Consider the following 11,274-nt stretch of genomic DNA (forward strand, 5'->3'; position numbering starts at 1 on the left):
TTGAAAATCGCGACACTACTTCTTTCTGAGAAAGCTGGAGTAGAAAACTGGGGCTTGTTGGTGTCTCTCTGCCTGAGGGAAGCTGGGAGTGTGAGGCTGGCTCCGTAAAGCAGGGGCTCCATATGTGAGCTCCATATGTGAGAGGAGAGAGAGGGTCAAACTGCGGCCAAAACCACCGCCTCAGCCTGGGACGGATTTGGCACTTCATCCAGCCGCAGCCGACACCAAACTGAACCAAACTGGTTGCCATGGAGATGGAGGGAAGGGGCGCTAGTGGAGCGGTGGGTGTGAGAAGTGCCAAAACACTGGAGAGAGAGAGAGAGAGAGCGAGAGAGAGAGAGAGAGAGAGAGGAGAGAGAGAAAGAACGAGAGTGAGAAAGAGAGACAGAGAGAGAGAGAAATAAAGAAAGAGAGTGAAGAAGAGAGAGAAAGAGAGAGAGAGAAAGAGACACAGAGAGAGAGAGAGAGAGAAACAGAGAGGAGAGAGAGAAAGAACGAGAGTGAGAGAAAGAGAGAGAGAGAGAGAGAGAGAGAGAGAAAGAAAGAAAGAGAGTGAAAGAGAGAGAGAGAGAGAAAGAGAGAGAGAGAAAAAAAAAACACAGAGAGAGAGACAGAGAGGACAGCACCATGTTCCAAACCAAATTAGACCAGGAACTGGCAAAGATTTTAGTGCCTCAGACTCAAGCTGGAAATACACAGCCATCAATGAAAAACACTCTCTGACCATGTTATCAGTTTCCTAAAACTGTGCCCTTCAGATAATGAGAGGGCAAAATCAAGCTCTCCACAGCTTTTCAAGTCCATCCTTCCGCTGTGAGAAGACCAACTCAACACTATGTTTCTAAATAAAAACTGTGGTGAATTTCGCACTGGGAAAAGAAAACAAATGTTGGGAAAACTGGGAATGCAACCAGTTTCTAAGAATGAACTTTGAACTGATGTCACTGCCACACAGCTCCAGGGTCTGAGGTTCCTGAGTTCAATACAGGCCTCGGGTCACTGTGAGGAGTGGATTGGATGAATGTGTAAGTGACTGGGTGAGAGTGTGAAATTGTCTACAGGTGAGTGTGAGTGACAGGGTGAGTGTGTGAAACTGTCCACAGGCGAGTGTGTGAGTGACAGGGTGAGTGTGTGAAATTGTCCACAGGTGAGTGTGTGAGTGACAGGGTGAGTGTGTGAAACTGTCCACAAGTCAGTGTGTGAGTGACAAGGTGAGTGTGTGAAACTGTCCACAGGTGAGTGTATGAGTGACAGGGTGCGTGTGTGAAACTGTCCACAGGTTAGTGTGTGAGTGACAGTGTGCGTGTGTGAAACTGTCCACAGGTGTGTGTGTGAGTGACAGGGTGAGTGTGTGAATCTGTCCACAGGTGTGTGTGTGTGTGTGTGAGTGACAGTGTGCGTGTGTGAAACTGTCCACAGGTGAATGTATGAGTGACAGGGTGAGTGTGTGAAACTGTCCAAACGTGAGTGTGTGAGTGACTGGGTGAGTGTGTGAAACTGTCCAAAGGTGAGTGTGTGAGTGACTGGGTGAGTGTGTGAAACTGTCCACAGGTGAGTGTGTGAGTGACAGGGTGAGTGTGTGAGTGACTGGGTGAGTGTGTGAAACTGTCCACAGGTGAGTGTGTGAGTGACAGGGTGAGTGTGTGATACTGTCCACAGGTGAGTGTGTGAGTGACAGGTTGAGTGTGTGAAACTGTCCACAGGTGTGAGTGTGTGAGTGACTGGGTGAGTGTGTGAAAGTGTCCACAAGTGTGAGTGTGTGAGTGACTGGGTGAGTGTGTGAAAGTGTCCACAGGTGTGAGTGTGTGAGTGACTGGGTGAGTGTGTGAAACTGTCCACAGGTGTGAGTGTGTGAGTGACTGGGTGAGTGTGTGAAACTGTCCAAAGGTGTGAGTGTGTGAGTGACTGGGTGAGTGTGTGAAAGTGTCCACAGGTGTGAGTGACTGGGTGAGTGTGTGAAAGTGTCCACAAGTGTGAGTGTGTGAGTGACTGGGTGAGTGTGTGAATCTGTCCACAGGTGTGAGTGTGTGTGAGTGACAGTGTGCGTGTGTGAAACTGTCCTCAGGTGAATGTATGAGTGACAGGGTGAGTGTGTGAAACTGTCCAAAGGTGAGTGTGTGAGTGACTGAGTGAGTGTGTGAAACTGTCCACAGGTGTGAGTGTGTGAGTGACTGGGTGAGTGTGTTAAAGTGTCCACAGGTGTGAGTGTGTGAGTGACTGGGTGAGTGTGTGAAACTGTCCAAAGGTGTGAGTGTGTGAGTGACTGGGTGAGTGTGTGAAACTGTCCACAGGTGAATGTGTGAGTGACAGGGTGAGTGTGTGAATCTGTCCACAGGTGTGTGTGTGTGTGTGACAGTGTGAGTGTGTGAAACTGTCCACAGGTGAGTGTGTGAGTGACAAGGTGAGTGTGTGAATCTGTCCACAGGTGTGTGTGTGTGTGTGTGTGTGTGACAGTGTGAGTGTGTGAAACTGTCCACAGGTGAGTGTGTGAGTGACAGGGTGAGTGTGTGAAACTGTCCACAGGTGAGTGTGTGAAACTGTCCACAGGTGAGTGTGTGAGTGACAGTGTGAGTGTGTGAAACTGTCCACAGGTGAGTGTTTGAGTGACAGGGTGAGTGTGTGTGTGTGTGTGTGTGTATGTGTGTGTGTGTGTGTGTGTGTGTGTCTGTGTGTGTTCATTTCTATGTCACGTTTAGTTTTAACTTGTTAAACACACGTACTCCCAACAGTTTTGACCATTTCTCCTTTATCATCATGAATCCACACACTCTGCAGGTCTGAGAAAAGCTGAAGGAGTGGATCTCAGAGCTGTATACAGAGCTATGGGTAAGATGATTGTTGAGATGTGGGCGAGGAAGGTTTCTGGGCGTGTCTGAAACTACTGCTCTTCACCCACAGGCCTCAGAGAAACCTGAGAGGCTGAATTACCCAAACTGATAATTAACACGTCCTGATACATACTTCAGCGTTTAAAGGCCTTAACGTGCATTAGCCACAGGTTTAAATGCTCTGCGACGAAGGGTGGCTGGTATGTGCTGGTACATGTGTCAGTGGTGAACTCCTGAGACGTAATCTAGGTAAAAAGGCAGCTTTAAAGGCACAGGTACGAAACAATTACAGTATACACTGAACCATCACTGCATTAGGAACACGTACCTTGTATCTACACTCACTGTCCATTTCATCAGCGCCACTGACCACATAGGAGCACTTTGTAACTCTACAGTTACAGACTGTACTCCATCTGTTTCTCTGCATTACTTCCTTATCCCCACTTCACCCTGTGTTTCAAAGGTTAGGACCTTGTAGTTAGAATTAATGTGATGGTGGTGTGTTAGTGTGTGTTGTGCTCGTACGAATGGATCAGACACAGCAGTGCTGCTGGAGTTTTTAACACTGTGTCCACTCAGTGGAATGAAGAGAACAGAGCGAAAAACGGCTAAAATCCAGGCTCTTTATCATTTAAAGGAACAGGCGCTGAAACCAGCCGTTCTGAGCAGGGCTGTTTAGAGAGGGGGGAGAACGCTGCTGTGGGGTTTGATCCTTGTGGTGTTTTGACCAATGCAGGTTATAGATGTTTCATTGAGATGAGGGACATGCTTTACTTTTATTCCATTACATCCCAACCCTGGTGCCAAGCTAAATATTGGTTAATCACAACTGACATGGACATGTCGAATATCAGTCCATATCAGTGTCATATCGTCCAGCTCCAGAACCTGAATTCAAAGTGAGGAATTATAGAGCCCATTCTGGCAGATTGTATTATACACCTTTTGTTGTTGTTGTTAGCTGCATTACCACAGCTGAAGTCTTTGTTTATGCGTGTGTGTGTGTGTGTGTGTGTGTGTGAGAGAGAGAGAGAGAGAGAGAGAGAGAGGAATGAGACAGAGAGGAATGAGAGAAACCTTGGCAGAGAAAAAGAGAAGTAGAGAAGTAGAGATAAGGATACAGAAAGAGAGACACAAAGGAGGTACAGATAGTGTTTCTCATTCGGAGCAGGCAGCAGCATCTAGGAGCTGCCGCCACAGGAGAGTGGAAAACTACTGCACAGGGTACAAGTAGAGAGAGAGAGAGAGAGAGAGAGAGAGAGAGAGAGAGAGAGAGAGAGAGAGAGAGAGAGAGAGAGAGAGAGAGAGAGAGAAATGCTTCTGAAGGTGCTCTTTGTGACCCTACCAGCACTGTCCACAGCTGGATGTCTGTGTGTGTGTGTGTGTGGGGGTGTGTGTGTGTGTGTGTGTGTGTGTGTGTGTGTGTGGGGTGTGTGTGTGTGTGTGATGTTTTGTTCTGTCAGCTGCTCACACACCACACCAACACAAACAAAAACACAACACCTGCAACCAGTCGATAAAGACGATTAGACACGGATCTCACTGTGTAGTCAGGTGTTGTTTTCTTCTGTGAACTGAAGTGTTCTATAAGGTTTAATAATGATACTATAACCCTGACAGAATGAATTATATCACAGGAAACACAGGGTATGTTATGGCTCCTATGATTTTGTATATAAAGTGCCCATAGCCCACTACAGTATTCTTATGTTCCATCGGACAGACCATAATACACTAGAGGAGGTTTATGGGGAGATAAGAATGTTGTCTGATGTTGTAGCTACTCAGATCTATTGAATTCAATAAGCTTTATTGGAATGACTGTAACTGGATAAAGTTTTGCCAAAGCAATATCACAACAGCACAAGAGGGATGAATGTTCTGACCATTCATTCATTCATTCATTCATTCATTCATTGTCTATAACCACTTATCCAGTTTAGGGTCGTGGTCCTTCTGAATATTAAAATAATAATAATAATAACAGTAATAATAATTTGTTAGTTAGAGGAAGTAATTAAATAACACAACTGTACATATTATTCTCTATAATGATCCATAACTGATCTTCAAAGAAAACAACAACACAGGAGAGAGAGAGAGAGAGAGAGAGAGAGAGAGAGAGAGAGAGAGAGAGAGAGAGAGAGAGAGAGAGACAGGGAGAGAGAGAGAGAGAGAGAGAGAGAGAGACAGAGAGAGAGAGTGAGAGAGAGAGAGAGAGAGAAATAGACAGTGGAGAAAAGGGGGAGATAAAGAGAGACAGAGCTGGAGAGAGACAGGGGGAACAAAAAGTATATAGACAAAAGGGAGACTGATGGAGACTGAAAGGGAGAAATGCAGCAGACGGAAAGATGAAGAGAGAAATTAACAGTGAGAAAGGGTTAGAGACAGAGATTGAGAGAGATATAGAGAATGAAATTGGGAGTTAGAGAGAGAGATGGAGAAACGGAAGAGAGAAAGAGAGATACAGAGGAAAATAGTGGATGAGAGGGAGTGATAACGGGAGTGTGAGAGAGAAAGAAAGAGAATCAGTGTATTGGGGAGACAGAGAAATAGAAGTGAGAGATAACAAAAAACCGGAAGAGGAAGAGAGTTAAAGAGAGAAATTGGGAGACAGAAATATGGCGAAACAAAGACGAGACAGAGAAACAAATAGAGTCTAGAGAGAGAGAGAGAGAGAGAGAGAGAGAGAGAGGGGAGGAGGAACGAGAGGCCAGCGATGGCTTTCTCCAGAGGAAAATGTCAAAGCTCTGTGAACGCGTGCCACTGTTGTCATGGTGACAGCATCCCTAAGACCAGCAGCAACCCAGTAGTTAGGACACCTGCTACTCATTAGCATAACCCCGCCCATCACACATGCTGTATGCATATGCATGAGGTGTAAATATTCACGCAGTATGTAATATTAAATATGATGTGGTGCAAGCAAGATGTCTGCACTGTTGCTAATTATTATTATGGGCTGCAATGTGGTGTGTTTACTGTATGTTTAATAAACAGGTTTAACCCTTTCAGGCCTGTGCAAAAGAACTGCATGTACTTTATTTATTTACTTCATTTACATTCTGGTTTTATTCATTTCCTGGAGGTCTTTCTGAGGTGATGAGATATATGATAATCCACTTGTACAAGGAAAGGCAATGTTTTCAAACCTGGAATTACAGCGAATGTGGGAATCAGAACAAACCCTATAAGACCTGACTCCACTTAAGGTTTTCATCTTTGAGATAGAGGAGTTTATCTTGCTCCAGATCTGAAGACATCAGCTGTCTGTGTCTGTCCTTCGTTCTGTGAGTAGAACAACTCTTTCTCAACCATGGGTCTGAAAGGATGACAATCTGCAGTAAAGCTCTCATTTAGAAAATAATAAAGACACAAGGAAAGTTCCTGAAAATCCAACAATGAAGCGGCTCCAGAGCCAGAGCCTCGACGTCACTGAAAGTGTCTGGGATCATGTGGATTGGGAGAAACTTCTAAGACTGAACTGTTCTTTATTTTCAGGAGTACTAAATACAAAAAGTGAACAAAAATAACATTGTATCTCTTTGTTGAGATTGCTGTGTTATATTTCTTTCACCATTTTGTTTCTGATGATGAAAACTAAGAACTTATAATGGTTATTTATTGTAAGGATTTCTAGCAGCACCATGAGAAATGGGCACTACATTGAGCATTGAACACACTCACACACACACACACACACACATTCACTAAGCACTTATCCAGTTCAGGGTCGTCATAGCCTGCCCGGAATCACTGGGCGTAAGACGGGAGCACACTCTGGAGAGGGCACCAGTCCTTTGCTGGGCGACACACACACACACACACACACACACACACACACACACACACACACACACACACACACACACAACCAAAGAAATAATAAAAAAAAAAAAAAAAAAAACAACCCCTAACATAGACAGACCTTAAAACATGCCTTCACCTTTAAATGTGATGTTTCACACTGTGGGATCCAGCTGGTGGTCTCCACGATGTGTGTGTGTTAATGTTTGGGTCCCCACAATGCAATATATCCCTGGAGCACGCACACACACTTTCATAAGCAAGGCAGTGGAGTGAGGAGAGTGGCTGATCTGGAACAGCACTGGAGTGTCATGCCCTAGATTCATTCTCTCTCTCTCTCTCTCTCTCTCTCTCTCTCTCTCTCTCTCTCTCTCTCTCTCTCTCTCTCTCTCATTTTCCAGCAAGTGTGAGCCAGGAGGGGGACGAAGTATTGGCTCACTAACTGTCCCCAGGCAACACACATATACACACACACACACACACTGTCCACATGGTGCCTACTGCAGCATTAATCAGCAAAGAAGAGAAAAACAAGGAGGAGTGAGATAAGGAGAAGTGGAGATAAGAGGAGTGCAGAGAGAAACAGAAAGAGAAGTGGAGATATATTTTCCTCCTCTGCTTTACGTTAGTTTGTCAGCGAAAGTGTGACTGTTTACTGAAGAGACCTGCAGCGGAAAGTAAAGCTGAAAGACACTCTGCTTTTTCCTGTGAATGGAGATGACAGCCAGCGCTTATTTACTCTCCTCTTTTCCTCTTTGAACTGAGTTTAATTGCGACACGCAGCAGAAGCAACAAGCCGCCAAAATCAGCAGCCCCCGCGCCTCTCAAATTTACGACAGGAACTAATGAAAAATTCCTGCTCTCACATCGACAGGCCCTCTCTGTCCTCCACCTCCACACTCACTCCATCTCAATATGAGCAGACTAACTCTGACACAGCGAGACAGCAACCCCCTGGATGGAGGAACAGAACTGTGTACGTGGCATGATTGAGCACAAACAAATACAGTTAAAATAGCATCTTTTTACAGCAGTATTTGACATGGACACTTCAAAATGATGCCTCTTCAAGGGTTCTTTAGTAAAGAATGCAGCTCTAGATAGAACGCTGAACACTTAAAGAACCTTGTGCATGATTAAAGTGTTTGTTGCATCATGGAGATTGACACCGTAACCACAGGAGAACCCTTTAAGAACCGTTTATAGCACATTCTCCATCAATCTGAGGAGCCATTTTGTTTACTAAAGAACCCTTGAAGAGCCATCATTTTTAAGCGTGTGGTTAATGCTCGGATGCCATCAGATTCTCAGAACAATGTTCCAGCGTCTAGTCTAAAGCAAGTGTACACAGACCTTTGACCATAGTGTATTATGTGATGTAACAGACATGGCTCTTGGTTGTATGTTCAGAATGATGTCACTGTGCATCAGTGGGCGGGGCAATATAAGAATAACCAATGGGACGATGTATCACCGCCCGTCTGTCACAGCCAGCTCAGGGACATTACCACCCCCATGTGTCACATTTCACATCACAGTGTGGAAGGAAATCTAAACTAAAGTAAAATTCATTTCTTTCAGAATTAAAGCCCATGGGAATCCAGAGAGAGAGAGAGAGAGAGAGAGAGAGAGAGAGAACACAGCTGGTCAGAGAGAGGTTAGTGGATCTCTCTCGTCCCCTGTGCCCCTGTGCTCTGGTTAATTGTGAGCTATTAGTCTCCACTGCTGAAAATTACATGTCTTATTAAATACAGAATTCCAAATGAGCCACGTTAAATCAGAGAGCGCTCCCCTTTTAATGAAGCTAATTTATATGGAAATTGAGCATAATCCACACGATTCAGAGGCAGATTTATCCTCATTGGCTGGAGCTGGAAAAATCAGTGCAAAAAAATAAATAAATAAAAGTTTTCACCCCCGTCTACCCTTTTCCAGAGCTGGATTTCGGGCTGAGGTCAAACTGGAACGGCCCTCTTGGCGGCTCTGTACGGAAAGCTGTTTCAACCTTTAATCCACAGTTTTTATAACTGAAAATCAATTTGAATTTGAAAGATCAGTGAAAGGCCTTTGAATTAATTGAGCGCTGTGTAAAAATGTAGCTCAGAGACATGTTCTCCCCATTTTCCTTAAGGGAACGCTGTTCTTAATGAACACATGTGAACTGCTTTGGTCAATATACCACAAGGATCAAACCCCACAGCAGCGTTCTAAATGCCAGGTTTCAGCACCTGGTTCTTTAAATGACAATGAGCCGCTCTGTTTGCCCTGACCCTGAGTGCACAGGAGCGAGGAGCAGAAGCTCTGTTTTTTTGACGTTTTCACTGAGTTATCTTTCTTCACCGCTCTTGTTTTCTCTGTTTTTACTCAGTGCACTTATTTCTCCGCACTTGTGTCTGTTCCGCAGCATTTGACCTGGTCTTTGCACTCTCACATAAATGCAGGTCCAGTGCTGTGATTAGAAATACTCCTTAGAGACTCACAAACTCAGAGATTCACAAATGCTAATATGAACAGTGTAATAAGCCCGAACTTACTCACATCTTTGTTTCTGTCATTAAAATCAACATATCAAACTTCTTTAATTTGGTCATTGCCAGTTCTGTCTGTTACCTAGGATACACCTCAACTCGCTTGTACAAGCTTGTAGGAGAATGCTAACTGTCCATATATGTTGCGCTAGCTAACAGACACCCACCCAATTTCTTAATTTGGTAAAGAGGAAATGGATTGTCTACTCGAAAGTGTCCATAGGTGTGTGTGAGTGTGTGAGTGAATGTGTGAGTGTGTGTGTCCCTGCGAAGGAATGGTGCCCCCTCCAGGGTGTGTTTCCACCTTGCGCCCAATGATTCTGGGTAGACTCCGGACCCACCGCAGCCCTGAACTGGATAAGTGCTTAGAGAGAATGAATGAATGAATGAATGAATGAATGAATGAATGAACAAATCTGTAAAAAACGATGATGCACAGCTCTGTAAGAAATTATGACTAGGGTTTAGTTCCCTGCTCGTGTACAGCATCATTAAGAGATGACGATTACGGATAAAAAGCTAAATTTGTATATTTAATACTACATTTTATATAGAATAGTAATGCACTGCCCTTTGCCGTTACATTTTCATTTGCAGCAATTCTGTAAAGGCTTCTTCAAACAGAGGGTAACGACAGGCAGCAAAAAACATGCAAAAAGCAGACATTCATTTTCCACTCGAGCTGCTCTTCTGAGTGGTCACCTGGAGGTCAGCACGAGCACTACCGAGGGAGGGAACTTTAACAAGAAAAGAAGAGGAAGAGAAATGCAGCATTAAAGATGAGCCCATGACTCAGCCCCGGATGATTCATAACACACCACTTTACTTTGGGCTGTTAAAGGCTCTTATTTCTCCAGGAGAACTTAATTAGAGGCTGCTTTTGCCTTTTCGTGACCCTATTTGATTCTCCAAATCACTTTCCCTTTAATCAATTACTCCCTCTGTCGGTCTCCCTTGCTCCTGTCTGTCAGTGCAGACAGCTGCTGGACGTCCAGTGATACATGGATGCAGAAGCAGCAGCTGGCTGCAGAACATCAGTGTGGTATTATGTTCAATGTTGCCATCTAGTGGGAGCTCTGTTACACTGCAAAAACATGAGAAAACTAGACCAGATTTAACCAGTAAGTTATTGTAGACGTTGATAAGATTCCTGTCCTCATCCTCACCCTTAGGGGCTGAGACTGAGGGGGTAGCTACAACATAAAGCTCACACTGTTATTCAGCGTTTTACTGAATGCTCATGAGGTAAACAGAAGCCCACATTCAGACACAAAGAAAGGCAGCTTATGAGAAAGGGATAAAACAACAGGACTGGAATGTGATGTGCTGTGAGTGTTTAATATCATCCATTAGTTACCAATAAATGTGGGCTGTAATACAGGAGGATGGGGGAATAGTCTCATCTCTCTGTTTGGTCAGTCCTCCATTGTGTGTGTGGGATCAGTTTTAACCATTTTAGATCCTTGTCTACATGGTACGGTGTGGTACATGACTTGGCGGGATGCGGGTCGAAGATCTGACCGATGTCTCTATTCCTCAAAAGTAACCTTTATATCTAATAATTCACAGTCTCCAAAGCATCAGTCTCCACACTGAAGGAGAGACTGGAGTCTGGGTGGCAGAAGTAGGTACAGAGTGTTTAAAGGGTACGTCTACAATTGTGTGGAAATGCAGTTCTTTCTGGTTTGTTTACGTTCAGAAACTCAGTGTCTTTTAAGGTGGAGCAGTATGTTCATTCAATCATCGATGTGTCCTGTATCCTTGTTTATCAATGCACATGGACATTCTAATTCACAACACCCAGCCTTGATATATCTAGATGTGATTTGAACGTACTGCCAGATGGTTTGAGTGGCAGTAGGTATTTACAAAACTAAAAATGCAGTGTGAATTTAGAGCAGCACTATGATGCTGCATGTAGTTGTTGCCACAAATCTCCACCGTCTCATGGTCCTGGGTTCAGTCCTCCTTTCAAAGGTCACTGTCTATGAGGAATGTGGTGTGTGTGTGTGACTGGGTGAGTGTGTGAAACTGTCCACAGGTGTGAGTGTGTGAGTGACTGGGTGAGTGTGTGAAACTGTCCACAGGTGTGAGTGTGTGAGTGACTG

Source organism: Hoplias malabaricus, chromosome 5 (assembly GCF_029633855.1).
Source record: "Hoplias malabaricus isolate fHopMal1 chromosome 5, fHopMal1.hap1, whole genome shotgun sequence".
Lineage (NCBI taxonomy): Eukaryota > Metazoa > Chordata > Actinopteri > Characiformes > Erythrinidae > Hoplias > Hoplias malabaricus.